Below are 17,467 nucleotides of genomic sequence, written 5' to 3'. Positions count from 1 at the left end.
TCGATATAATTATAACTTTGTATAATTATAATATCTGTAATCGGTGTACTATTAATTATTAATTATAAACATTTATATTAATTTTTTGTTGCTTTTTTAATTTAAAGAATTTTCACATTGCTACCATCATCATTGTCAATTGTCAATGCCTTATTGTAGGCCCATACATTTTGATCTGGTATGTGTTTATTCTGCGAATTGGCATTTGAATAAATGAATACGATAACGTAAGGCTTGTACGATAGCCATAAAATGCGAGGAATGTGCATACACACCCTGCATTCTGTATTTACGAGCCGCGAGTATCGCGGCATCTGCATCACATCACAAAATAACGATTCGATTACCGCTAATATACGAAAATGGCGTAAGTACAGGCTGCAACATACGAATCGGAACGTAGCTCAATTCCATTCGATTATAATCGCCGGCCCTTTATCTACCAGCCGCGCGTCTTGTACGATCACTCGATTAAAATTACACGAAAACATTACTCGGCCCGATCGGCAGATGTACGGTAGGAACGAATGGATTTCGAATGCATGACCGTTCCGAGGCGTGTTTGTCTTCCCGCTGGATCGCCCAGGCGCATACCGACGTTACCATAATAATTGATCCACGATAGGATCAGTATCAGTACCATGCAAAGTCATTCCGGATGATTGGCCATGACCGCGACGTAACGGAAGAAATCTTTTATTCCTTTCTTCGTACGTAAGGACATCGAATACTATTCGGTATCTCGTATGACACGATATTCACGAATGGCACAGAATTTTTTTTACCAATTAATACAAATGTACTAATCAGAATTACGTTCTGGTAAAAGTTATTTATGCGTTTATTATTTTGCCACCACTTTATCGAAAAATGATAATTGTTTATCATTTAATTATATTCCGTACGTAACAGACCTTTGTGTATCAGTTTCCTTGTGTTATCTTCTATCACATAACAATTTTCTCAAAATTATTTATCACATTATTAAGTAAATTACAAAATTGAAAACAGTGGAATTTATTTTATATTTTATTACTATTTTGTGCATATGTAACTCTAATAATATGTGAAGTTAAAAAAAAAAATTATATAGAACAATATTAGAGAAAAAAAAATCTCAATTTTACTTAATTAATACAATTATTATAATAATTAATTTATAAAATTAAATTTATAAAAAATATGTATAAAATGCAATCTTAAACATAAAATTATACTTCATTCCAATTTATAAAATATTTTACATTTACTGAACTTGTTTGTAATTTTCTCAATTTCTTCCCACCAAGTTATAAATTATTTTAATCCGATAAATTGCGGATATTGCTATTTATAGGACTGCAAATGCATTAAATCGTTTGTATATCATGATTCCATTTCTGTTTCTTCCCACTTTTTCAACCTGGCTCATCTATTTTATCTTTAATTAATTCTCCTCAGAATTAATTGAGTTCACTACGCGAATACTTCCTGACTCAAGCTGCAAGATTGTAAACGATATTACAAACACTATTGCATACGCAAAGTCAAACTGCATTAATTATTGACGCAATCGCGTTCCTTGATATCATTTAAATTGAATGAACATGAATCACAGAACTTATATTGAGAGAACATCCGACAGCTTGCAACGTTACTCTTCATTTTTTCGTTTTCGAACTAATTAATTTTTATACTTAAAATTAGGTAATAATTGTTGATTATGTCATTCCGAAATTAATTTTTATATAGGATTCTGCATATACATTTAATATATAATTAATTGTTTGTCAGTTCTTCTTAATATAAACTTACAGTTATTTTTTAAGATCTTAATTTTTGTAATAATTTTTTTAATGTAATTGAAATAAACATATTTGAAGAATGTAATTTGGTAAAAAAAAATAACTATATATATATAATTTTATATTTAATTATATTAATATTTATAATATATTATTTATCACTTATACACTAAGAATAAAAGATTCAAATTCTCTTTATATTTTTGTAGTTTAATTGTAAAATTCAATTTGTAAAGTATTAAAAACATATGTCTTTATCTTATTGATAACTGCATTTTAAAAATGTATCACTGAATGCTAAGTATTATTAAATTCTGACGAATTATAAGTAATAAGATTTCTATTAAAAATATAAATGTTTTATAATGTAAAACTACAAATTAGATGAAACATTATGATTGTATCGTTTATGGTACGCTGTAATACACATCTTCAAGAAAACGTTAAATGTGAGCACTTTATGTTTAAATTAATTTATATAAACGTCTCGTGCACATATTATGTTCTTTGGAGCACAAACTGGAATAGTGGATAAACACTATTGCATATTATCCGTGTATTAAGGCCCCAAGCAAGCGGAGGCAATATTACGTCGTTCATAACTAATATTCACCAGTTATGGAGAAACTCAAAGACATTAGGCGAAAGAGTTTAATGCTTTTTTGCTTATTTCTGTCGTTTGATTCGCGCGTTTTATGCAGTTCCGTAATTCCATCAATTTTTCTCAGTGCTTCCCGCTGCTTGACATTACCGCCGTACATATAGCTTGATTCCTAATAGCACAATTTCATAATATATATTAATATATACACATGTGCACATTCCTGACCTACAGTTTGCATCTGCAAGTGCAGAATCTGCTTGCTTCAATTAATTAGACCATTTGAAATGTTCCTGTAGATCCGAAATATTTCTGTTTTAATTATCTATATACATATGTATCTTCTTTCTATTTTTATTTCGCGTTGACAAGATACATACGATTATAATATAAACGTTATATATGGAGTATACTTTGATAAGTAATCTTTATGATATTTATGTAATTCTTTATTTATTATATATTGTGTTTATTTTCTGTTATTTTTCTCATTCTTATCTAATTTAATTTCTATAATTTTGTGATTTTATATTTTTAATTTTATTTTATATAATATATATTTTTTCATTACATATATGAATTTCTAATCAATTCTGATAATTTTTTCTATATTAAGATATATTTTAATTTTAAATACTGTTAAAAATTAATAATTTTAATTTTATTATATTAATAATAATTGTAAAAATTATTACATACATTATTCTAATGATAGTAATTAATTAATTAAATATAAATTATATAAAATATTGCTTTATAGAACAACATTCAACGCTATACCTGCTACTAATAAAATTGCTCGACAAAAAGGGATAAATCCAATTTGCATATCTTTCAAATTATTATTTGTTATTTTGTATATATCACTTCAACAGATTTTTCTTGCCGGAGTAATAAGTATCACTTAGAACGCGAAGAGAATATTAGGTCTCCAGACGTTCGCAGTTTCAAGTACGCTTGAAAATAGAATAAAATTTAGTCCTAAGCCGATCATGATAAATTAAATCCATTCAAATAGCAAGAACGATCACATCCTGGAGTGCTCGCTCGGGCGAAACGGAAGACTAATGTCACAAGAAACGCAATTTATTATGCGATACGAAAAAATATGATCCTTGATGTATTTTATATGATTATGTACACATAGCGAAGGCGATACACTACAGAAGTCTTGTCTTAACCCCTGTCGTGTAGACTTGTACGAATGAACACAACGATTATCGAAACACGAAGAACTTAATAATTACGCGCGTTTAATGAGTTACATGAGTAATTCTAAAGTTAATTTTGCATAATTAAATTGTAAATGAGAAATAACGAAAATAAGCTTAATTATGTAAAAATTAAATTCAAATTTGTAGCGGGGAAAATTATTTTCTTCCTCATGAAAGAACAAATAAATTACATAAAACTGCATAATAAACGACATTGAAGTATCCTGAATAATCAATTATTTATATACGATTTGCTGTGATTTAATCTGTGATTTACAATGTCCATTACTTGAATGTTCAATGTCTTTAACAGATTATCCTAATCGTATTTAAGTTTCAATTAAAGCCACGACGGATGTAATAGACGATCTATAAATACGAAGCTAACGTTCTTCTTTCCTTTACGATTCGTCGATTCGAAAAAATCTCGAAAGAAGACTCGGGCTCGCGGAGATACATGGGTTCGCTCGATGGCGCAGTTACAAGCCGATACAGTAGCTAGACGGCCATGAATTCCAATACAGACGTTACAAGGATGGATCCCCCATTTACGACGACGATCTTTCGCCCGTAGCCAGGCAAAAAGTCACGAAAGCGCGACGGTGATAGGTTTCGGCGCCTCTGGTTGTCGCGAATCCCGTGGATATAACTTCCTATTACCAGGCGATGTACGATGAGAGAAAGGGGTGGGGGGGGAGGTGTTTGGGGGTGAGGTGCGAGGGTGGTTGCGCGAGGAGTGGTCGTTCGAGCAGAAAGGGTGTCTCGCGTGTGCCAAAAGAGAGGCGTGCATTAGGAGATTGTGTTCGACAGTTGTTTACGACTATCTCCTAACCGCCGCCCGTCTTTCTCGTCGCGCCGCCCTTTGTGTCCCGCGAGTCTCCCCGAGACCGGCGTGTATCTACGTACAGAGATCTCGGCTGCGCTCTTTATCTGGCCCTCTCGATTGCCTGCGAAACCACCCCGCTCCCACCTCCGCATCGGGGAACGTATTTACGTCGTTGCGCTCACATAACTCCGGCCGACAAACTGGCAAGCCTTTCTTCTTGTCTCTGTGCCCTTCCTCCTCCTCCTCCTCCTCCTCCCTCTTCCGCTCCCCTTCTGATTTTCCCAGATCTTACTCTTCTCTTACTTTTCTCGCAATCCCGACGAAGTACTTCGGGGATCGTCTTTCAATCGTCCATCCCCTCGCGCGTCGTCTACGATTTTGGGGGTGGGTGCGCATGAGCGCGAGAACATCTAAACGTGGCCCGCGATTTCTTTATCCGACTTTATCCACGATGCATCACAATCGTCGTTCAATATCGCCTGTTTTGCACTTTCACAGTTGATTTGTGTTGCACGCGAACGTTTTCCCTCGACGTCACCTTTTTTTTTTTCCCCTCGCGCGAAATTATATTGAACAGAAGTCGCATCTTCGCAACACGCAGATTTTGACATTTGCCGATGATAGAAGTTCGACGATAGAAGAATCGCTGGCGCAAACGTGTGGTTGCGTGATGAGAAGAGGCAATCGCACGGTTAAGGCGTAAGCAATAAATTTTGTTTACGTTCAACTTTTTTACTGATTACACGTTGCTATACATATTTATTGCGAAATAACATTGCGCATACATATTCACGCCGGAATTCGATTACTGCGTATCTACTATTTATTCGCCGACATTTTTTTGGGGGGCGACGGATTTATCGCGGTCCGGCCAACCGGCTATTACCGGACGCTTTTTAACGTGTAATTCTTAACATTTATTCTTACGTACCCTAGCGCGATGCAATCTCCGCGTAATCTCGCTCGGGCCGAGCGTCGACTCGAGACTTTTATCCGAAGCGACCAACCCGATCCACCCAGGACTGGTCTAAACTCTCGCGCTTTATAATCGCGCGACTTTCTACGCCGCGTGTCGGCGGCGGCGGCGCGGCTCTATCGTCGTCCTCTATATCTTCCAGTCCGGGAGTCGTCTAATCTGTTAAAGTCGCGATCGTCATCAGTTCTCTGCAGATAGAACCCGTTCGCTTCCTGGAACCGTGGCGATCGCTAACGCCGGTACACGGAAAAGCGTTACGGCCCCGCGCGATCCATTAATAACGCCGAGGGCCATCAAACGAGTCGCGGCAAAAGTGTTTCGCGCGCGACGGGATCATTCTTAAAGCCGAGTTGCGGCGTTCCACGCAACACCGATTGATGCGGTTGTCGTTTTGTTCGCGACGGCACGCAACGCTAACGCAACGCAACGCAACGCGCGCGCAATTATGCGCGTTCCTCCTTCCATTTTCTTTTCGCCTGTCAATGCAGCCGATATAAATTATACGCGCCGGCCGTATCGCGGCGGCACGTTAAGAGCTATCTGGCGATTGCCACACCGATACACGATAATTAGCTCCAAACGCGCGGAGCGTTTGTCCCCGGGTTTAACCGTGGTGAAAGCCGCGACTAATGCGCGCGGGATCTCGTCAAACGGCGGATCTTCCAAAGTGAAATACGCCAATCGTTCTTCGATCTGACAATAAAGTTGTGTACTTTACAAACTTCGTTAAACGATGCGCAATTCTTTTCGTACCTATGACAGCGCCGTGTACAAGTTATTACGGGAAACTCTCTTTCACAAATTTCATCGTCGATATAAGCGTACGAGGAATTTATATTCCTGGATTCGAGAGTAGTCTCCCCCCCCCCTCTCCTCCTTACCGTTTCTTTTTTTTTTTTACGGAATACGTTGCATATTTTTATCTCGACGTATCACGCGCGCGTACATGCATCGAACGAAGGGAAGAAGCAAAGGAGGACGAAATATTTCGCGAAGCTCGCTAAAGTGCACCGACAGTTTTCTCCGCGCGGAAAGAGAAGAAGAAAATCCTGGAGAGAGAAAGAGAGAGAGAGAGAGAGAGAGAGAGAGGAGGAGGAGGAGGAGGAGCTATCCAGTCGGATATCGACGAGGCAGATGAGCTACCAATAACTCAATGTGCGCTTATAAACTGATCAGACTTCCAACCACCCTCTTCCTCCTTCTCCTCCGGCGTGGAGCCCCGGCAAGACCTTCGATTCGACCCGGTTCCAATAGCTTCGAGTTCGTCTTACGCCCTCCATGACGACGACGACGACGGCGGCGACGACGACGACGACGACGACGACGACGACGTATTACTCCGGGACTCCTTCGCCAGAGAGTGAAATGCAAGCGAATTTACCGCACGATTTAACAGCCCCTCCGACCTACGAGTATTCATCTACCTTCCTCTCGCTTAGCCTGCAGACAGGAGGCGAGAAGGAGACGTGAATACAGAGAGAACTGGAATTCCTCGTAACTCGAGGCTAACCGAGTTTGTTGTGCGCGCTTCAGCCGTGTGTATGCAACAAACTGCAATTCAATCGGATCCGTCCAGATTCCGTTGTACCTGCTGTCCCGGGGGAACGGCTTGCGCCTGGGATTGTGCCTGATTTTTCTCGAGTTTTTCAATTTTCAGCGAGACCGCTCGCACGCCCGCTCGCTCGCTCGCTCGCGCGGAGGACATCGAGCGGAACGCGGCGTCGAAAGCCTCCCCTCGCGTGCACGCGTGCGACATTACGGGTTAAATTCTCATACCTGGTCTTATTGAATCGCAGATTAAACTTGACACACTCAATTTGTCAAGAGTTTATGATATATGGTATGATTACAACGATCCTAATTAATGTCTTACAATATTTTTTATTAAAAATATATAAATAAAAATAGAGAGATAGAAGAAATTTCACAAATTTTCAAATTTAGTTGAAAATTGATTTATATGCAATAATTGCAATTTTATTGTGCTAGTGTCTCGAACTTACTGTATGAAAATTCAAAGACGTGTTTATAATTAATTAATTGATTAATTGATTGCCCATCTCGGTTAAATCAAGCGTAAACCTAAGATCTTTTATAGTGCTCTCCGTGCAAGCTTATCTTTAAAGCAAATATAGATAGAGCCTGTAACATGGTAATATCTCTGCAGCTTTGTAAGATGGCGGTATTCATTCAGGAGTAAAGAATCCGTATACACGCGAAGGTAGATCCAGTTGCATGCTTACGGGCGCACGAGTACCTACACCGTCAGCAAGGGGAGAGACTATCGATCTCATCGAAACATGGTCGCATCGAATCTCGTTTACCGAGGGGTTCCACGAGGACCAGTAAAATCGAAGCAGTAAATTTAAGGATTTTACTTCACGAGGGATACATTTATTTCTTACGTTGGTTTTGCGATAAGAGAGAAAATTCAAAGTGAAACAGCAAGGAAGTCAACAAGAGAAGCCCATCGATCTACTCGCCGGGTCCAAGTGTTATCGATCAAGTTATGCGATCAAGTTAATCTGTAGATGATCGTCATTTGTACGAATTAAAAAAATTAATATTATAATTTCTCTTTTCTTATTATTTCCATCTAGCGCGCGTTCAATTATTTCTGATTTGTCTTGATATCCTTTATACGTCAGAAAGTATATTTAATCATGGATACGTACGTGCAAGCATCAATGAAATATAATTTTAGACGACATATTTATATGTACACAGAGAGAAAGATTTCTTTAGATTTAACATACAGTTTTGTTCGACTATTCCAAAGCATTATTTCCTTGATTTTAATAAATACACAGATTTTTTTAGATTTAATAAAATTTATTAGAAACAAAGAAATATATTCTTTGGAACAAAACGGTTTATTAAATTTAAAGAAATCTTTCTCTCTGTGTACATGAGGTATATCTACAAAAACAGTTCCATTTTTACAAATATTGTCACTGCAGCATTGCGGTCACGATGATGCACATGCCTGTTGAGTTTTTCCTTTTGTTTATCCTTTATCAAGTCACAATCGTCATTTGCATACAATTGAATCATGTATACGCATCAGTTTGTGTTTGCAATGTTTTAAAAAATCAAGAAGCCAGCTGCATGTGGACAGACGGCCGCTACTTCGCTGATCATTATGCACATCCTTCTTTAACGGACGAGCTGCCTCCCGTTTCATAAAACGTTGAGAGATAATTGTGTATTAGTGATATATTTCTCCGATCATTCTACAAAAACAGTTGAGTTTCCACCATTTCAAAGCTATATTATTGACATAATTATTATTTTATATAATATAGTTTATTATATATTTATTACAATAAAATTGTCCTTGTTATACTGAATTTTACGGTATTAAATACAAAAATATATTATCATATTATTATATCTCATATTCTTTAATTTATTTTGTAAAATAAGGAAGCACAAGATTGGTTATTTTCTATTTGTGTATTATATTTAAAAAACTATAATTTTATATTTAAAAAATATTTTTATTTTATTATATCTTATATTTTACAACTTATTTTGTAAAATATGAAATCATATATATATATATATATATATATATATATATATATATATATATATATATATATATATGGCCTGTATTTAGAACGAGCTTCTAATATAATAATAACGCGCTTTTTGTTATTTTAGCTTTTTTGTTCATTACTTTAAAAAGTTTAAAACAAAGGTAAAATGACAAAAAATCGCGCTAACATCTTTATAACCGCGTTCTAGATACGGACTTATATCTAAAAGAACATAAAAATGAATTGAAGAAATCAATATATTTGCGACTAACTTCATCGAATCGTATATTTTTAGTCATATTACTTTTTTGACGCATCTCGTGTTTTCGCACAAATTATATAATCTTTTTTTCAGTAGAACGGAAGATTATTCACGGTTTTATTTCTAATAATAAAAAAATACAGAATGTAACCGTCTTGCAAATTTTAAAAATCATTAAAAGGATCCTAAAGTCGTTTGTTTTACCAACATTTTTTAAATAAACTGATCTTTTAATTGGCTTTATAGAATCGCAAAACTTTTATAGAATTAAAGTACGCATCGAAATCTAGGGAAATACGGTTCAGTTAATATTAAAAACGAAAAAGAATTTTATTTTTGGTACGTAGAGCTGCCACTTGATGACAATATTTGCTTAGTATACGAAATCTACGATATGTATGTACAAAATGAAACCGTATTCCTCTAGGGGTAACATATACGAACAATATCGTGCAATTCAAACTAAGATTAAAAGTCAAGAAAAAAAGATTAGTTTTATGAACTTTTTATAACTACAAATACAGATAGGTTAGAAAAAGAGCAGACTGAAAAAAATTTTGTTTATTCTCGGTTTAAAATCTAGTTTATATGATGATATTAATACGTGTACTTTAATTTTGAAAAAGAATTTCCGAATCTATAAAAGAAATACATACGATATCTTGTTAATGATATGCACAAATGATTCTACATTATCGATCCCGATCAAGTTTGACGGGCACTTTAGCATCCCCTTGAATGTGTTTATCTCACTTTTTTTTTTATTACATCGCCATAAACGTCATTTTGTCAACAATGAAATAAATTTCTTGCTTGCGCTTTTTCGATCTTAAAGTACTTCCGGGTATAACATACAGCTTGACTTACCATACTCTCAAGATGTTATGCAACCATTATATGGTTGTAATGGCTATTGTACAGTTCTTTTAAGGCCATCTACCGCGCATTACAAACCAGCAGATGTTTGTTTCCTCAATGTATGTGCATGTTAAAATGCGAATACATGCTTTTTGATGCCATGTGATACCAAAGAAATTAAGATGATAAGTAAATCTTATATCTATTGTGAAAGCGATACTTTCCGTCATTAGATTTCAAATTCAAGTCATCTGAACATACTAACAGATTATATATAATCATTCAATTTGTAAGTCCAATTTTTCTTCCTAATTGGCAATTTATTTTTTATACTTTTATGTTTATTTTATTATTTATGAATTAACATGGATTATCTTTTGCGTATTATTTCAAAGATAAACTTTTTTAACTTCTAACAAGGACACATAAGAAATCGTGTTATTTTAGTTTCCTTTTTTTTCTGTAAAGCGCCACATGGGAATAATTAACACGCGACATTCCCGAATTCGAGGCCTGCCTTTCGATCTTCCTCACCTCGTTCGTTCGCTCGATGTTTTTCAAGCGCGCGAGTCCCGATGGGGTCGTAATGCCAGAATGGAAGAGTTCAATTCCGTATGCAAATGCGTCCCTCTCTCACGACACCTCGCGCGCACTGGGAACCCCCGGCGTGGCGACCGACTTGGGAATTTGAAAAGCCACCACCTGAGAACGTGTCAATCGGTCGACATAATTCGATTTGAATAATGAGCAGAGGTCCCCTACGCAAATCGCGTCCATTATGGTGAGTCTAACGCATGTAACGGTTCCACGGTTCTCGACGTTATTGTACGCAACGGAAAAAGATTTTGTCAAGTTCGAGCTTGTGCGAGAGTCACAATCAAAATATGAAATTTTTTAAAAGATTACTGTTATTTTATAGCTTTGTTTAGAAATCCTAAATTAAATTATCAAAAAAGAAATTAATTAAGGTGCCACATGTTTGAAAACTTTAACGTCAACAAAAGTTAATTATTAAACAAAATTATATGGATATAACATCAAATGCTAAATAAATTTTACGCTCTGCAAAATGTTGAATTTTAATGCTTTTTACTAAATTACTTATTAGTCCTAACTTCAGTATGAAAATTAAATATGTAATGCATAAATTTTTTCTGTATTAACACATTTTAGAAAAAATTTTTTTTAATTCTGTAAAGCTACTGAAGACGATCAGCGATGTAGAATGATTTCATTATTAATGCTATCATCCATGCGTCGGTAAACTTTATAAGTATAAATTTCAAGAAAAACTAAGCAATATTGATACACATTCTTTTACATTTTATGTTTTTATATACATACACTCGTATCCGTTTTGCATGGGATGTTAGTTTTTCGAATATTTTACGCACTCATTCAAAATAAGCGAGATACGTCCACGTTTTCACGTTTGCGGCAAATACAGTTTGCCGTTTTTCACGCGTGAAGCGAATTTCCGACGAGGCGCCGGCAACTTTCCCGCCAAAACGCGGGAAAATTCTACTCGCAGATTACGCATTCAATCATCACCACGGCCAGCCAGTGCCGCGGCGATAGCATATGGTACTCCGCGCCATCGAAATTTGCGAGCATTTTGCGAACACAAGCATGCGACGATAATTCCGCATGCGTACCCTCCAAGTTTCTGAAAGGAAAATACTTTCTCGCGTGCGGAGCAACGTGGCAACGCGTCACAATTGCCTCTGATGAATACCCGTATACATTTACATAGTAAATGTAGTATGCAATAGTCTACGAAAGAAATTGGCTTACCTGAATAGTACATAATATTTATTGTTTGTTAGAAAAAATTACAATTAGCGGTGATATTATTTTATTATTAGCATGTTCTTATGGCTTTATAAATGTTTAATTATATTTGCTATATATTTATTAATTAATTTTTAAAAAATGTTTTATAAAATTATTTACTTTATTATTAAAGCATTATCATATAATTACAGATGCAAAAAAAATGTATGCATTTTGTGTTTTAAATTTACAGACTACAAATTTTTTTAAAATAATAATTAATAAATATAGAAAAATGCAGATATTTATTACTGTTTATTATGTTCATAACCTCTTAATCATTGTTATGTGAGTCAAGCAGACATAAATATATTTTTTAATATGTTTGATAAAAATATTACATTTCAATTTTTTTACATTTTAAAATAAATCGATGTAACTACATGAACGTGCATGCATAAACTTTGGTTTATGTATCTCCCTTTCAACACGGTAGCTTTATTAAGTATCCTCTTCTGGCCCGGTCCCTTTAAACTGTACAGGATGGCACAGTTTAAGCGCGACCTTGCTCTTGATAATAGTTTATGAAGCCGTACCGTTCTCTCTATGCAATACGACAGCCCGCAGACTCCTCGAGTGAGACAGGGAAAGAGAGGGTGGGTTTATGTCCCGGAATTAATTAACCTACCACCCTTCCGAGTGCAGTCGCGCCACCCTCCGAGCGGCCCGCTCTGGAAGCAGCAAGCGTGCCAGCCATTTTGTCCTCGACTCTCGCTCTCGAAATTCCATTATCCACTTTCTCCGTCCCCGTCGACCATCCCACTCCACCCCGTGCTCTTTCTCCCTCTCTTTCTCTCTCGTCCTCTTCATCTTTATCGCCACCCCTTTAGTACTGTGCCGCGCGGTTTCATCCAGCTCCTGGTTTAAACCGCCTCCCGCTTCCGGCCAGAATTTTCCCTTAATGGAAGTCCGTTAAAGTCGAGATGCACGTGCGCCGCGAAAGCCACCCTTGCGGCGAATAGTTACTCCGATATCGTTATCTTATCCGTCGTATAAAATGGCCAGCATTAACATTTTATCATGTAAATTCTGAAAATATCCGATTTTAATTTCGTTTTTTAAGTAGGTGAGTTAATTGATATATTTCTTTATAAATATAGACATACAATAGTCGGAGATTTTTTTAACTTTTCAAGCCCGAAAAGTCGGTTAATATTATGTACAATAGAATATATAAAATGTTATTTTCAAGAATTAATATTCATTGAAATAATATTTTTTAAAGTTCTTTCAGTTTAATAATATCATGAGTGTATTTTTTATAAGTTATTTACTTAATCATGATTTGCATATTTCCATTTCGATTTAATAATTGTTTATATTTTTTAGCAGTGATTTTGATAACCTTAAGAATGTTGCATCTATATTGTATAACGATATAAAAAATTATCAATAATTTATACTTCCGAGATTACTAACTTTATTTAGAATTAAAATTTTAAATCTAAAAATTGGGAAATTGAATTTAAAGTTTTGATAATTACTTCTAAAAATCTGTTTATAACATTATAAAAAAATAAAACTTTATCTCGAGGTAGCTTTTTCTATCTTTGCTATATTTCATTAATTATAATTATAAGCTTATCATTACCGAACATTTAAACGGTAGTGCATCAAAGATAATAGGGTGAATTTTTCCACAATACGTATCTCGTGGGGAGAAAGCGCGCGCGCGAAGGTTGACACGAATTTAATAAGTAAATAAATGAAGGACGTCGCGCGTAAATCACAGGCGTGAGAGTTATTCGGGGGTTAAACAATATTCTCCTTGAGGGAAGGAGTGACAGAGATAAAGAGGCAAAGTGGCGCGCGCGGTAAGCGTTTCTCACACGGCGGTCGAGAGGACTCGCGCGAGGGATGATAAGATGCGATGCGAGTTTTTATTAATACTCTACCCCATCTGCTGGTTTCACCTCCCTTCTTGCTTGCCCTAAAGTCTTAAGAAGATTGCGGAACGAATGGCGCGAGACAGGACGAGATGAGAAGCGCGTGCCCGTTGCTTTAGTGGAAGAGAGAAAGCGCTCGGGAAGAAGGAAAGAAGGAATGGAAGAACTTGGTTAAAGCGAGATGGTGGGAGAGGTGGGGTAACAAACAACGACCTACCTTAACTTGATTCAACCTCTACTTAGTGCCGGGCTTCCTTAAATGAGAACAAGAAAAACGTCTTGTCAGAACTCTCATCTGCGATAAGAAAGTAGAGGAGATAATGGAGGATGTTAGCAACGAAAATGCCCGAGTAAAACTAATTTAAACTATTGAAACTGTTAAAACTATTTAAATGGCATGATTATTCCAAATTGCAAATAAACGCTAATTCCTTAGAATAGATTAATACGAACACTGTCTATTTCTTTTTTCTATCAGGGATAAAATTTATCTATATACATAATCAAAGTTTATAAAATGGGAGTGAAATAAAAGTAATGTCACATTGGGGAGAAGAGTCGCGCCCGACTAACTTTTAAAACTAATTCGCGAAAACATATCAGGACCCCAATAGCGAATATCGGAGCTAACAATTAATTGAAAGCGGTCCGAAACGGATTGGAAAAAATCGGATATGGAAAAAAAAAGGGGGAGGAGGAACATGTTCGCGGCAAACTGTGAAACATATTTATTCAGCGAGTTCACTATCCGACACAACGCGTCGCAGCCTTCGCATGAGTAATCCGCAAACTTTCCAGGGGAAAACTCGCGCTCGCGAGTGTTGTACCCGAACGCGGGCGGGGGGTGCTATTGCCTCGGTTACTTTTGCAAAATCGTACGGGCAAGGGGTTGAAGTTTCTCTCTCTCTCTCTCTTTCCGCAGGAGGTTGATGTCCGCGAGCTCTTTTCTTCTGCCGGGATTTATCTTCGCTTATACACGACGGTCCTCCATCGCTCTCACATCTATTATCATATTTCACAGAGTGAGGCTTGAAAACAGCCAGATTTATGAACGGACTTCCGGCCAAATAAACACGCCCCGCGGGTGTGAGGGTGGCTTCGGCATCCGCGGAATTCGCGAGTGACAGGATGCGAAATGGACCGGAGCCGTCGCCACCTTTCACGCGAGGATCGGTTTTCTTCGAGCTGACGATCCGCTCCTTGTCATCGTCAAAGAGGGGAAAATGTGTGAGCACCGATCAATCAATCGACATTGATGGGCTGGCAAAATTAATTCCATTCCGCCGCGGGCTGGTTTCCGCAATTTGTCTGCCGAGCTTCGGATATCCAAGAAGTTTCGGCTTATACTTTACGCTAACAAAATAGAAAAAAAAGATAATAAATTAAATAAAAATAAAAATAAATAGCATCATGCGTAATATATGGATAATAGGAGTTAAACAAAAATCACACATAATTCATATATGATATTAAACACATTTATTTAATATAAACGTAAGTAATAATTCTATAAATATATTATAATAAACTAATAATAATAATAATAAAATTAATATTACTATGACAATAATAGCGAAAATAATAAGCTGAATAACAAAGTTGCGATGTGTCTTTATGTTTGTCAAATTGTATGACATAATTTTTTCCAAAAAACTTGAATATTCTTTATATACATATCAGACGTACGAGGAAGAAAATTAATTAAAATTTTCGCTATTGTTTATCGAGCGGCATTTTACGTGCGATAGGGTTTTATTTCCGATCAGATTATTTTGGGGAAATGTCGAGCCCTCCGGAGATACTTATCCGCAAGTTTACACAAGGCGAAGCCCTTTCCTGTCGAGTTTAAGGGCACCTTGTCTCACAAGCATAAGGGTATTACTTCCCGCAAGAGTAACGAAATTAACATAAGCTTAAACGACACGTTATTTTACATACTGTATACACATTATATAATTGTGAACGCCCGCAGTAAATATGTTAAGGAACATGTGTACATTATTCATTTGTTCTGATAAAAACGAAATAAGTTTAATTTATTTTAGCACTTACCATCTATTGTTTCGCGCATATTTGATAATTACTGGGATCTATGAAAATTAAAATAACTTAATTGCCCCATAAACAACTCGCCAGTTTTTCAAATCCCACAAGTAAGATACAAACAATACAAACAATAACAAATCGTAACTCAATTATAATAGCACCGCTAACATTTACTCGTGAAAAGCGTGCACAAATTCTTGTTTTTGAAAATCGAAAAATATTGTAAAAATGTCATAGAAGACCAGAAACAAACTGTGGGTACGTGTGACACGAAGAAGACTCTCCACCCTCGAACCGCCCTTCACCAACTACACGCACACGGCGACATTCGCCCACGCACACGGCCATGCTCAAAAAATGTTTCGTAGGAGACATGTGCACCCCTTATCGGAAAAAAATAACGTCCAATCAGGATCGCGTAGGATGCGTGCAAGCGCTTCTCATATGGCGGGGGCTGGAGGGAGTTACGTGTGTCTATGGAATTCGAAACGGTCGCCATAGCAACCCCATGCTTCCTTGCCAAGGGATGTTCATGGGGGAGCCTTCCTTTCCTATTCTATCCTTCGTCTAATGCGAATCGGAAATATACGTGCGTCCTTGCGAATCTTCTCCTGACCGTGATTTACTGACGAAAAGGCGATAGGAAACTATTCTTACGACCCATGTACAATAATCGACGGAGCACAAAGATTTTTCACAGAGAAAAAAATTACTGCCATTGTGATATGAAAGAAAAAAAATATGCTAGATTATATAATAAATGTTATATAATAAACGTATAATATACATGTACTACATTTTTGTAACTATGCAAATTGACACTGGTTTTAATTATAAATTAGATTAGTTTGTATTTATTTTATAATAGACTAAATTATTAAAAAATAATTAATAAAGTAAAAAATTTATCACAATTGGAATTTTAGAAGATATAATTGTTTTTAGAAATTTATTTATACATTTATTTGTTTGTATTAATTGCTTAAAATCCGATCTGAATAATGATCAATGATTATTCAAGATTTAAATAATACTGTACCATAGGATATGCTTATTATTTGATGCGACGCTTCGTATTCTCACACTCACAAAAAGTATCAGCCAAGTCTTCTCCAACCTGTGTTGACTCTTACCTTGATTGTATTTGCGGATGCAACTGTTTTAAATGCAGAAGCATTTTCATCGACCGTGTACTCGTACAAGTCGGAGTTGGTAAGTGGAATTATCGAGAAGCGCCGCGCGCGCAACCGTAAATACCGCACAGCTCTGTGAGATGCAATCGGAATGAACTTAACCGCGATTCTTATTATCAAATACAATATACTATTGCATGATAAAAATTTGATAAATAACCCTTTCCCTAATATTTAAAATTGCAAAACGCAATTTTAAACAGGTAAAAGGAGAGAGATAGAGAGAAGGAGAGAGAGAGAGAGAGAGATAGGATCTCTCTCTCTCTCTCGCTCTCTCTCTCTCATCTCTCTCTCTCTCTCTCTCTCTCTCTCTCTCTCTCTCTCTCTCTCTCTCTCTCTCTCTCTCTCTCTCTCTCTCTCTCTCTCTCTCTCTCTCGCAGAATAAAATGTGCATAAATATATTTATTTTTCACATGCCATGTTTATCAGTATTTGTTTAGTTAGCT

The 17,467-nt window shown here is 36.3% G+C and overlaps 1 protein-coding gene and 1 long non-coding RNA gene across 3 annotated transcripts in view; one reads left to right on the top strand and one right to left on the bottom strand.

The window, feature by feature from the left end:
* Positions 1–17,467, top strand: part of LOC105839886 (UPF0489 protein C5orf22 homolog) — a 639,614-nt gene that overhangs the window by 525,411 nt on the left and 96,736 nt on the right. The gene's annotated exons all lie outside the window — the stretch shown is intronic.
* Positions 13,218–17,208, bottom strand: LOC118644467. Its single transcript, XR_004962242.1, has 2 exons — positions 15,835–17,208; positions 13,218–15,135 (listed from the first exon to the last, which is right to left on the bottom strand). It is a non-coding gene; the product is annotated as an uncharacterized LOC118644467 (long non-coding RNA).

Source organism: Monomorium pharaonis, chromosome 2, assembly GCF_013373865.1.
Source record: "Monomorium pharaonis isolate MP-MQ-018 chromosome 2, ASM1337386v2, whole genome shotgun sequence".
Taxonomy (NCBI): Eukaryota; Metazoa; Arthropoda; class Insecta; order Hymenoptera; family Formicidae; genus Monomorium; species Monomorium pharaonis.
The sequence above is the reverse complement of the archived record's forward strand: the minus strand, read 5'-3'. Positions and strand labels throughout refer to the sequence as shown.